Here is an 11,475-nt window from a genome sequence, read left to right as displayed (position 1 = left end):
ACTTGGGAAAGGGAAGATGACATGGCCAAGAGATATCCTGAATTGTTCCCGCTGAATCCCGTTTTCTTCCAGAATGAAGGTAATTCGAGTTTGGAGGACCAAACTCTTTTTAAGGAGGGGAGACTGTAATAACCCTCGCCACTGATTACTGATAACCCTACTGATTACTGCTAAACTGAGACTAAACACGTTAATTGACTGACTGACTGAAATCTGGAACTGATTGATTGTCTGTTTCTGTTTAAGTGCATCTCTATCTGTTTGACTGTTAAACTATCTATTCATGTTTTATATTTTAAACTGCAAATTGAAGGCCTTATTGACAGCCAAATCTGAAATTGATTAGTGATATGTGTTGATCATAATTTATGCGATTTTATGACATATTTATTTGAAATGGGATTTGGTATGATTAAATTAGATTAAAAAATGCTAAATTGCAATAGTTGGACTTATTTACCAAACTACCACTTAGTGGCCACTTTATACTAAACACATTTGAGCCCTATTACATTCAAACAAAACATTTCATCAACCATCTTGGGTCTACAATCGACTAGAGAGAGAGGGAGAGGAGAAAACCTTGTTTTCATCTTGAACTTGCTTGGAGGCTTAGGGGATTTGGAAGATAATTATAAAATTGAGCTTCTAGACTTGGAATTGGAGACTTAAGGTAGGGTAATTACCTTCTTGATTGTGTATTTAAGATAGTTCTTGCATGGTTCATGTTACATTCATGTTATATTGAAGAGTTGAGTCTTGAATTGGACCTAGCATGTTGAATTGTAGCATATATCATGCATGCATGTCTACATTGTTGCATTTTGAGGTTGATTACATGGAATTTAGCACATGCATGTTCATATTATTGTTATAGTCCATGTTTTCATCTTGTTTTTGGAAGTTGAGACTCATTTGAGCAAGTAATTGAAGCTTTGAATTGGTTTAAACTCATGCATATCATGTTTGAGTTATGTTCATGAAAATTGGTTTGAAATTGGATTTAATTCAACTACCTTTGGGCTTTGATTTCTCAAATTGATCTTTGAAACATGTTATATTATGAGTTTTGAAGTGTTTTCCAGAAAACTAGCCCAAAAGGATCGAATTTGGTACATTGAAACTTGTTTTTGAGCTTGAGGTTCAAATCTGAAAATTCCAGATTTTGGACTCACGTTCGAGCGGAGTGACTGGCGCTCAAGCGTGAAATTCGTGCTCCCAGCACTTCGCATTGTTTTACAGTCCGCTCGAGCAGAGGAATGTACGCTCGAGCAGCGGCTTGTGTCACACGCTCGAGCGGGTGTCGAGCGCCCATCGAGCGTGATTTTCCCACATCCAGTACTTTTGCAATCCGCTCGAGCGGGAAAGCTTACGCTCGAGCGGAGACTTTTGTTTGCATGTCCGCTCGAGCGGGGTAAGTGACGCTCAAGCGGGACCTCTGTTTTCTGAAAATTTTGAAAATGTTTTTAATGTACATCTTTGTATCCTCATTCCATCCTAGGCATTCCTAGGCCTAGTTTAAGGCATCTTAATGAGGATACTGATGTAGAACCACACCGAGTCAAACTAGGGATTAAGTTTTTATTTCCCAACTGTGTAGCTTAGTGTGTGTTCACTCTGTAACTGTGTAGGGTTAGCATCCGAGGACGCGTACTAGCTTATCTGTAGCCCAGAACTCTATGACTAACAATGTTGTTAAGATATGCTCGAAAATGAATATTTTCTGAATGATCAACTGAACTGTTTACTGTTAACTGAATGAATATTTGTCCTCTATTCTGAACTGTATTGTGGCATCCTTAGCAACTACTGTTACTGTTACTGCTACTGTTACAGAGATCTCTGTCAGTTCCTATTTTGGAACTTCTGTTTACTGTTATGATGGCCATCGTTGACTATTCGGTCTTTCAAGACCTACTGTTTACTGTACTGTTCTGCTATTGGATGTACCACATATGACTGTCATGACTGAATGACTGATACACTGAATCAAATGACCGTTTTCAATACTGAAAGGACATTCATTCTTAACCTCTTTACGCATTATGTTATTCACTGGGCTTTAGCTCACTGCTCATATATATATGTAGGTGTTCAGGCACCGGACCGTTGCTAGGAGCGTCAAGCTAAGCTCTGTTTTGTCAAAGCCAGCCTTTGTGCCTCCCTTCAAGGTTCCTGATCTGTTCAAGCTGAGGGTGCTTGGGGAGTTTTAGATTTTCCTTTTTTGTTTATAATCTATATAGACTGAGTGTTTACTGTACTGTACTGTTCTAATAGGGATTAAGTCCCTGTCCTGAATGATTGTATATATTGTACATACTGATTGTATATATATATATGAAAAGTCTTTTTGCATACAGACTGTCACAGCTCATTGGACATATTTTAATTACTGTTTTGGCTTTCGCCAACCCCTATACTCTGTGTTATTGTATTACTGTTAAGCAGGCCTTCGGTAATCTCGGATTACTGGCCGGTTACGGTGCTAAACCCATAGGGGCGGGTTTGGGTCGTGACAGGTATGCTAATTGAAATATGCCCTAATCTAACCACTGAAAGCGGGTAAATAAAAGGGTGAAAGACGTAAGGTTGGAAGACATTCACACATACACGCACACTTATTACAACATTTGCCCTCTCGACGGAGGGTCCAAATAAAAGAGAGCTAACTAGCTATGCTAATTAAGCTAACTATTATAAATCAACTAATTAACTAACTTAGCTAATTAATTATTACAAATCGAATTGAATCAACTAACTATTCTAAGTTAATTAAGTACAAACCAAATTAATTAATTAAACACTTAACTAATTAATTTCAAAATAACTAAGTTAATGAACTAGTTTAGCTAAGCAATTTAAACAAATGGCCTCGGGAAGCGAGGGGATGCATGCTCGGTTAGCTTCGCTCAGAAATCCATTACCGTGCCTCTAATTGCCTCTGTTTGCATTTGATTTGATCTTTGAAAATTGCACAATCTCCATAATGCTTTTTCTCCAACACAGGGACCCTCTGGTAGGCTGCCGACCAGAAAAGGGGGCGGTAGACCCGAAAAACTGGTCGGCCGACCACTCCTACTGGTCAGTCGACTACTTCTTGTGGTCGGTCGACCGGCATGATTTGCCAAACTCCAGTTTTGCTGCAACAGAGAACAACAAGAGGCATAGTAGTGTATTTGCAAGATATGTGTGCACAACCACCCTCCCTATTATTTCTCAAGTTCAAGGGAGTGTTGTTCTCGACTCTCAGGCTGCCAACCAAGCATCGCAATACACGATGGCTGAGAAACCAAGATTGCACAAGTCAATGAATGCACAAATAACACATAAGAGCCTCCACCTCTATCATGCATGATCAAGAGGGTCGGCGACCAAGAAATGCTACACGTTTTATCACTTTGAGTATGAAACGTGCCACATTCCTCGTGTTTGGATTAACGTCTGATCCAAACACATGCAATACAACTCAAGCATGTTATCTTGACATGTTTTGCTTGGTCTCATTTTGTTTACACATTTTAAGCTTACCAATTAATCCTTTAATTGATTTGTCCAAATGTGATTGTCCTCTAATGAGAAAGATGGTCTAAACCATAAGCTTCTTGAGCATGAAAGAAGCATCATGCCATTGGTTAGTAAAAACCCTCAAGAGAAGGCTAAAACCATTAGGCATGAATGCCTCAATTTCGTGCTCAAACCAACAAAGGGCTTAAGACCACTTTCAAAAGTGATATAACAATGAAAGATGGGATGCAATGGCATATATTTCAGCACTGAAATAGGATGCTAAATGAAATCAAAGCATGAAAATGATGCATGCAAAGCATACTCAGAGTCGAAAGCATTGAAGCTAGCAAAGAGCATAACACTAGAGGCATACAATACATAGCACAAATGACCAAACCAACCCCGGACAGAGGTTAAACATGCCAAAATAGAGGCCTAATCATGCTGAAATGGGAGCTCAAAATGCTAAAAGAACATGCACATATGTTGGACTATGAGCAAGGCATGATACACAACCCTCAAAAGCTATGAAGAAGTGAAGTGTATGAGAGTGTGACTACACTATATACACTGAAATTACATGCCAAATGGTGCCATACCATGCAAACACACAACATGTTAAAGGCTCCAAAACTCAAAGCTAGCCAAGGTACACTACAACCATATTAAGCAATGCTCAAATGACCTTAACCATTCAAAACAGATCTAAGGCAGGTCAAAATAGTGGCAGAAACATGCTAGACTTGTAGCATAGATGGCAAGAAAAATAAGCTCATGTATTGGCTCACAAACAAAGCATAATGCTCAACTTTTCAAAAGCATTGAAAGAGTGATTTAAGTGGAAGTATGGAAAAGATATAAGCTCTAAAATTACCTACCAAATGATTCCATATCACACAAACATCACCAATAAGGCATGCTAGGGGTCTCCAAACACAAGGCTAGCAAAGCCAATTACACTATAGCCCTGCAAGGCAAGCCATACATGACCAAGAACACTTGGAATAGAGTTTAAGCATGCTAAATCAAGGCCAAAAGCATGCTGAAATAGAGCTAAAGCAAGCTAGAATTAGAGGCATAAAGCATGATGTATGTTAAGCCTATAAAGGGGGATTGCACTACAAGTACAAAAACCAAGCAAGAGGCGACCCCATCAACTAAAATCAAAGTTAAAGCATGGCAAATAATAGCTAAAAACATGCTTGAAATAAGCAAATTCAAGGCACAAAGACATGCTACTTTGCAAGGCCACAAGTAGGATTACACTACAAGTGCAATAAGCATGCAAGAGGTAACCAAGAAAGCCAAAAAAAGAGTTATGGCAGGTCTGAAAAGTCAAAAAGATGAGCCTAAACAAAGCCACAAAGAAGTAAAACACATGCTCATTTGGTTGGCCATCAACACATGCAAACAAGAGAAGAGGAAGGGGGACCACCCCCACCTATTTGGGACCTCAAAACATGGTTTTTATCACTAAAAAACCTTTGAGTTTTAATGGTAAAAAGGCCCAAAAAGTTGGATTTGAAGGTGGTGAGAAATTGCACAAAAGACCTCACAAGCCAAGGAACAAAAAGGAAGAACAACCCCCTAGCCAAACAAGGCACAAACCAACACTTTTAGGACTGAAAAATAGAGAAAAAACAGAGGTTTTTGTAGTACAACACCACCCCAAAAACAACCCCAAAGTAGTCGAAAAAGATGGCAAAACAATAGTGCACAAAGAGCTTGAAAGGTTAGACTTTTACCTCTTGAAGCATAGCTGCAAGAACAGCCCCAATTCTGAGCTAAAATCACATTTTGGAGCTCAAACAAAGACCCAAAGAATCTCAGCCCAATGGTGGTCAAGTTTGGTTAAGGAAGTGTATGCAAATATGTAAGGAATTCTCACTTTCAAGCCTAAAACAAGAGGAGAGAGAGAGAATTCTAGAAAAAGAGAAGAATTTGCTCACAAATCGTCTAGAGAGAGAGGATTTTTAGAGAGAGAGGCTCCCAAAATTCCTAAGCCTTCAAAAAAAATGTTCTAACCCTTGCAAAATGGGAGAATGCCTCATATATAGCAATATACAAGAGTTTGGTTGAAATATCTGATTATGGAATAGGTGGCACAACCTGGAAACAGTTGGAAGGGAAAGATCTTCAAAATATCTGAGTTTGGGACCTTAGTGGTCGGTCAGCCACATTTTCTGGTCGACCAACCACTTTTCTAGTCTACAGCCCATTTTTCTGGTCGACAGGAAAAATTTTGCTTTCCAGGTCCAACTTCAAATAGGCATATCTCCTTCATCTGGACTCATTTTTAGGTCATTCTTGTGTCTAAATTGAAGCCTCAAAAGTAAAATTTCCAATGGTGGCAGCCTTGCATAAAAATTCCAACTATGAAAAAAGGTATGCCTGTTTTGATGAAGCTGCTCAGTTTCGATCCTACTCGGATTTATGCCAAACTTCTCCTCAACTAGTTTTCTTCTCTCCTCTCTCATTTTCTTCAACTCCAAATCCCTAAACAAGGTGTTTTGAAAGATTTTTCAAAGATTTCATCTCTCTTTCATTCATTTTCACTTTGTCCTCACTCGGTTTACCGAAAAGCGGAACATTTAACGAAATGCGAGCCTCGGAACATCGTAGGAACTTTATTTCAAAACTATTTTGAAAGAGAGGGTTTTAAGGTCTAAAAACCATTCAAAATAGCTTTGGTCCAAAATGAGGTGTAAGGTTAGGATTTGACTCTCCTCTTGCCGAAGGAATTGAACCTTTGCACTGCATAACTTTCACCACCAAGTAAGCAATTAGTGACGCCTTAGTCTTAAGGGCGGTAAAAAATGGGGTGTATACACACGCATTTTCAGTCGGCTGCGTGCGATTGTATTATCTTAAAAAATTGGAATTTCGGTTAAACATCGGATTGAATAAAAAAAAAATTGACTTAACCTGATACGATCTACTTAGGGTTCGTTTGGGAAGTGGGTTGGCTTTTTCGATTTTTTGGCTATTTTAGCCTGGGGCTAAAAAGCCTGGTTTTGAAAGGACTTTTAACTTTTTTGGCTTTTTTGACTTTTTTGTGAAAGAAAGAATGTAATGATTATGGGTTAGATTTTGTTTTATTAAGCTAAAAACTCTATTTTATTTTTTATGACTAAAATAGTCAAAAAAAGCTTAGCTTTTAGCTTCCCAAACGAAGCCTTACATATATTATTTAAACAAGCTAAAGGCATTTTGCCAATCCTTTTCTTTCCAATTTATTTATTTATTTATTTATTTTTTTTTTTTTTTTTTTTACATTTTCCAAGTCTCTTTGTGTGACAACTCACCCTTATCAATCAATCAATTGTAACATTTTTCTTAGGGATGGCAATTTGAACCCAGCCCGATGGGGACCCGACCCCTTGATCTCGAATTGAATGGTTATTCCCCGTAAAATACCCCCGACGGGCCGGGGATGGTAATAAAAAATAAATCCCCGATAAAATTCGGGCCGGGGCCGGGGACGGGGATATATGTTTCAGTCCCGGACACGGCTCGCCCCCGGCCCTAAGCCCTGCCCCGTTTGTCCCATGAATGATATATATATATATATATATTATATGTACTTTTTTGATTCAATGGTTCTCATCTCTATCTTTAATTCATTTAGATCTACTCTCTCTCTCTCCATTCCTCACAATGCCACCTCCTCCTCCGTGGATCACATCACCATCGATCTTTCCTCTAGCCCCATGTACTCCGACCTCGACATCTCTTCTCACTCCCCCGAACCCCTCCAACATTCCAAAACATTTAACCTCGATTTGGCCGGCCCTAGGGTTTTCTTTTGCGCCGACTCGGCCGTTGATCTCATGCTGAAAGAGCACCGAACAACGTTGTCGTCGCCGTCGCCGAGCGCCACCTCCTCCTCCGAGCACCACCTCCTCCTCCTTCGGTGTTTGTTCCCTCCGCCACGACTCTCTCTCTCTCTCTCTTTCTCTCTCTACTCAGATCTCTCTCCTCTTTGTGAATCTGTGATGTTGATGATGTTGGAATCTGTGATGTTGATAATGTTGTTGTTGATGTTGTTGTTGATCATTGATGTTGTTAACTTCTTGTTTGCTGCTGTTTGGGTTTGATTTTTTTTTTTTGGTCCGAGGAATTTTCGGGGTCGGGGAAACCCGATCCTCGTTAGGGGGAGGGGACGGGGATGGTGATAGGTCCCCGTCGGGGATCGGGGTCAGGGATGGGGAAAATTTTACCATCGGGGTTCGGGGACGGGGAGTGTAATCCCCGGGCCTGCCCCGTTGCCATTCCTACTTTTTCTTCTCTTACAAGTCGAGATATACAACCAATATCTATTATAAAAAAAAAAAACAAAATCTGAAACTATTTATTCTCTGAGATACTTATCTTTCCAAAGGCATATTTATTTTTCGATAGTGTTACATGTATTAATTAATATATACATTAGTATATCAATTAGTGTTATATTATTATTATTATTGATTATATTTATTATACAAATTATAAATACCTAAAATTTCTAAAATTATGCCACATTATCTGATAGTATACTAGTAAGCACATTAATTGGTACATATAGCATTATTCTTTATTTTCTTAGGATTCGTTTGGAATGCTTGTTGGCTTTTTGGCTCTTGTAGCTTGGGGCTAAAAAAACTTCATTTGGGGATAGGCTTTTTAGTTTTTTTTTTTTTTTTTTTTTTAATTTTTATTTACGAGAGAAAAAATGAAATGATTATAGTTTGGATGTGACATCTTATATTATTCGGCTAAAAAGCCTATTTTGTCTTTTTGTGACTATTTTAGCCAAAAAGCCCCATCTATCTATCTATCTATCTATTATATAAAGAAAAGGGGGTTTTTAACCCACAAGCCTTGTGGGAGCTCCAATATCTTAATCTTAATTTTTTAATTTTTTGATTTAAAAAAAAAAAAAAACTCAGCACTTATTGACTTCTCCTAAATCTTTTCGACTTCTTCCATACACACCATTTTTAATTTCTCCCATACCTATTTAATTATTTTAGAAATAATAATTATCCCTTAATTATGGATTTCAAATGGAAAGATAATAAAAATATTTCATAATCTCTTCATCATAATCTTTCTCATCAATTTCCAAAAGAAAATATTAAAACTTGTTATCCTTCTCTCTCCCTAAAAAACATCAGATAATAATTTTCATGAGAGTTGTGAGTGCCTATCTATATCTTATATATTATATTATAACATAACCAAAAAAAAAATTTAAAAATCAGATATACATACAGATAAAATTAATAAATATGATTTTTATTTATTCAGTTAAAATCTTTTTTTTTTTTTGCCTCTCAATATCCGATTTTAAAATGTTAAAAATATTTAAAGTCTATCTAAACAATCATACTTTAAATTAATAAAACTTACATATCTATCACATATCTAACTCACATCATAACTGACATAAATAATAATAATTAAAAGTAAATAGAAACCATAGATACATTAAATAAAAAAAAAATAGAAACCCACAACTCTATCTTAAATAAATTAAACCACACAAAAATAAAGAAGATAATAATTTAGATATGGATCTTAAAAAAACAATATGACAATATCTAAATTTGAATTATGATTTAATAATATAATTACCTATTTTTTTTATGTATATCTATCAAAATTTTAAATTACATAATGGAACAAATTAATTAATTTTCAATTCTTATTTAAAGAATAATCTGATTAGTCATCCCAACTCCTAGATTTCGTGGCCACTGGCGGAGGAGTTGACGGATTAGGCAAGGCGAGGTCTAAGTTGTTGGGGGTAATATCTTACCGCTCCATAAATTTATTTGTTTTTTAATTTTATTTTTTTCCTGTGTGATTCTATTTCCCTGTTGTTGATTTGGTTTTGGTTTTGGTTTTGGTGAGACTTATGTGTTTATTTACAAGTTTACATGGTGGAAAAAAATTATTGGTGATGTTGGTTGCAATCGAAGTATCTATACCCATTCCGTGCTAAGGATTTTGATAGAATTTTATTTTTTTCAATGAAAACCATAAAATTGAAATAAAAAAATGGGTATCAATTTTTTTATTTGTTATTGTCATTTTATTTTATAGAAAATGTGAAAATTTATAAAGTTTCATATTTGATTTTTAGGCAGATCGATAGAGACTTTATTTAACTTAGGTTGATCTAGGCCAAAGGCAGACCTACGTCAAGATGCATATGTAGTTAAGGGACACTTATAGTTGTACACAGAATCTCTAATTCAAATTGAAATGTACAATGATCTGGTAGATTGGGTTTTCTAGGTTTTTTGAATCCGGGTCCTCGGCCGCCCTACCCGGCAGCCCCCCAAAACGACGTCGTTTTGGGGGTTTTTTGAATTTTTTTTTTCTTTTCTTCTTCTTCGTTCTGGATTTCTCTCTTTCTTCTTCCTTCTTCGCAGAACCAGAGCAGAGGGGAGGAGAGGGGAGGGGAGGGGAAGAAGAGAGAGAGGAAGGAGAGGGGAGGGTCGCCGTCGCAGGTCGTCCGATCGTCGCCTTGCCTCGCCTCTGCCGTCGCAAGTCGTCCAGCTGTCCGATCGTCGCCTCGCCTCCGCCTCCTCCTCCTCCTCCTTCTCCCCCGGTGATTATGGCCCCCTCCAGTCCGGCCCACCGGCGGCTCCCCTCCCCTCCCCCTCTCTCTCTTCTTCCCCTCCCCTCCCCTCTGGTTCGTTCGAACGAACGAGGAAGAAGAAAGAAAAAAAAAATCAAAAAAACCCCCAAAACGACGTCGTTTTGGAGGGCTGCTGGGACGGCTGCCGAGAAGGGCGGCAGAGAATCCGGACTCAGGTTTTTTAGCTATAGGCCTAGCAAAAGAAAAATTGGGATAGGATCCTATAGGATCTCCCCCCTTTAAAATCGGACATGAAAGTTTCCTTTCATCCGGCTCAAGCAGATACACCAAATAAAAATAAAGAGGGGAGTTCTCACTTTCTATATCACCATTATAGAAAATGTGAAAATTTATTAGGAATTCAAGATTGTACCATAACATTAGATTTTTGTATAACTAGGTAAATTTAAAACTTTTAAATATCATTGTGTTTTTTTTTTTTTTTAATTTTATCATTTTCTATCCTATACCCTTACTGTTATTTGTTAGTTTGTTAATCATAATTCAATTAATTGAAAATGAAAGCTTAGTATAATTTTTCATATATATTAATTAATTTATTACCGCTATATTTGTATATAATAACATAATATATAGGGATAATCTCTAAATATAATTTCTATTTTTTTATGTGATTAAAATAGTCCATCTTAAAATATTATATAGAGGAGTTAAATGGCTTCTTTTATTCCCAAAAAATCCAATCTATTTTTTTTTTTATACTTTTTAATTTTTTAAATTAAAATATCAGTTGTTTATATCCACAAAATAAAATTGATAAACACATATCCAAAAGCTACACATTTTTTTTCTTTTTCTTTTCTTTTTTTCTTTTTTTCTTTTTTTTAATAGGTGGGATATTTACAAATGAAAAATGTTTGACACCTCAAAAAACTTTCACTTTTTTAACCAATCACATACTCAAACTTTCATTATTTCAAGATGTTATTTCATTATAATTCCAAATAAGAGAATCTTCAACCCTTAATATTTTTTTATCAAATTATAATTTGATAAAAATTTAAAAAGATTAAGCGTTAAAAAGTATTGTTTTTCCCATCAAAATTGATGAAAAGAAAAAAAATTGGGATAAGAATAAAAGTTCTTTTAAAAATTGATAAAAATTTAATGGAAAAGTTAAAGTAATTCATATCAAGTCAAATTTTCTATTCAAATTTACAATCAAATTAAATAAAAAAAATTAAAAAAATGATGAAAGGTTAGAAATATTTTAAAACATTTTTATTCTTAAAGACTAGAAATCCCTATGCATATTATATTCATATTGTATTTTTAGTTATGAAATTAAAACCAAAAGAAATGTAACTTAAATTATTGGA

The sequence above is a fragment of the Camellia sinensis genome, chromosome 4, assembly GCF_055761805.1.
Source record: "Camellia sinensis isolate YWXY chromosome 4, ASM5576180v1, whole genome shotgun sequence".
NCBI lineage: Eukaryota > Viridiplantae > Streptophyta > Magnoliopsida > Ericales > Theaceae > Camellia > Camellia sinensis.
The sequence above is the reverse complement of the archived record's forward strand: the minus strand, read 5'-3'. Positions refer to the sequence as shown.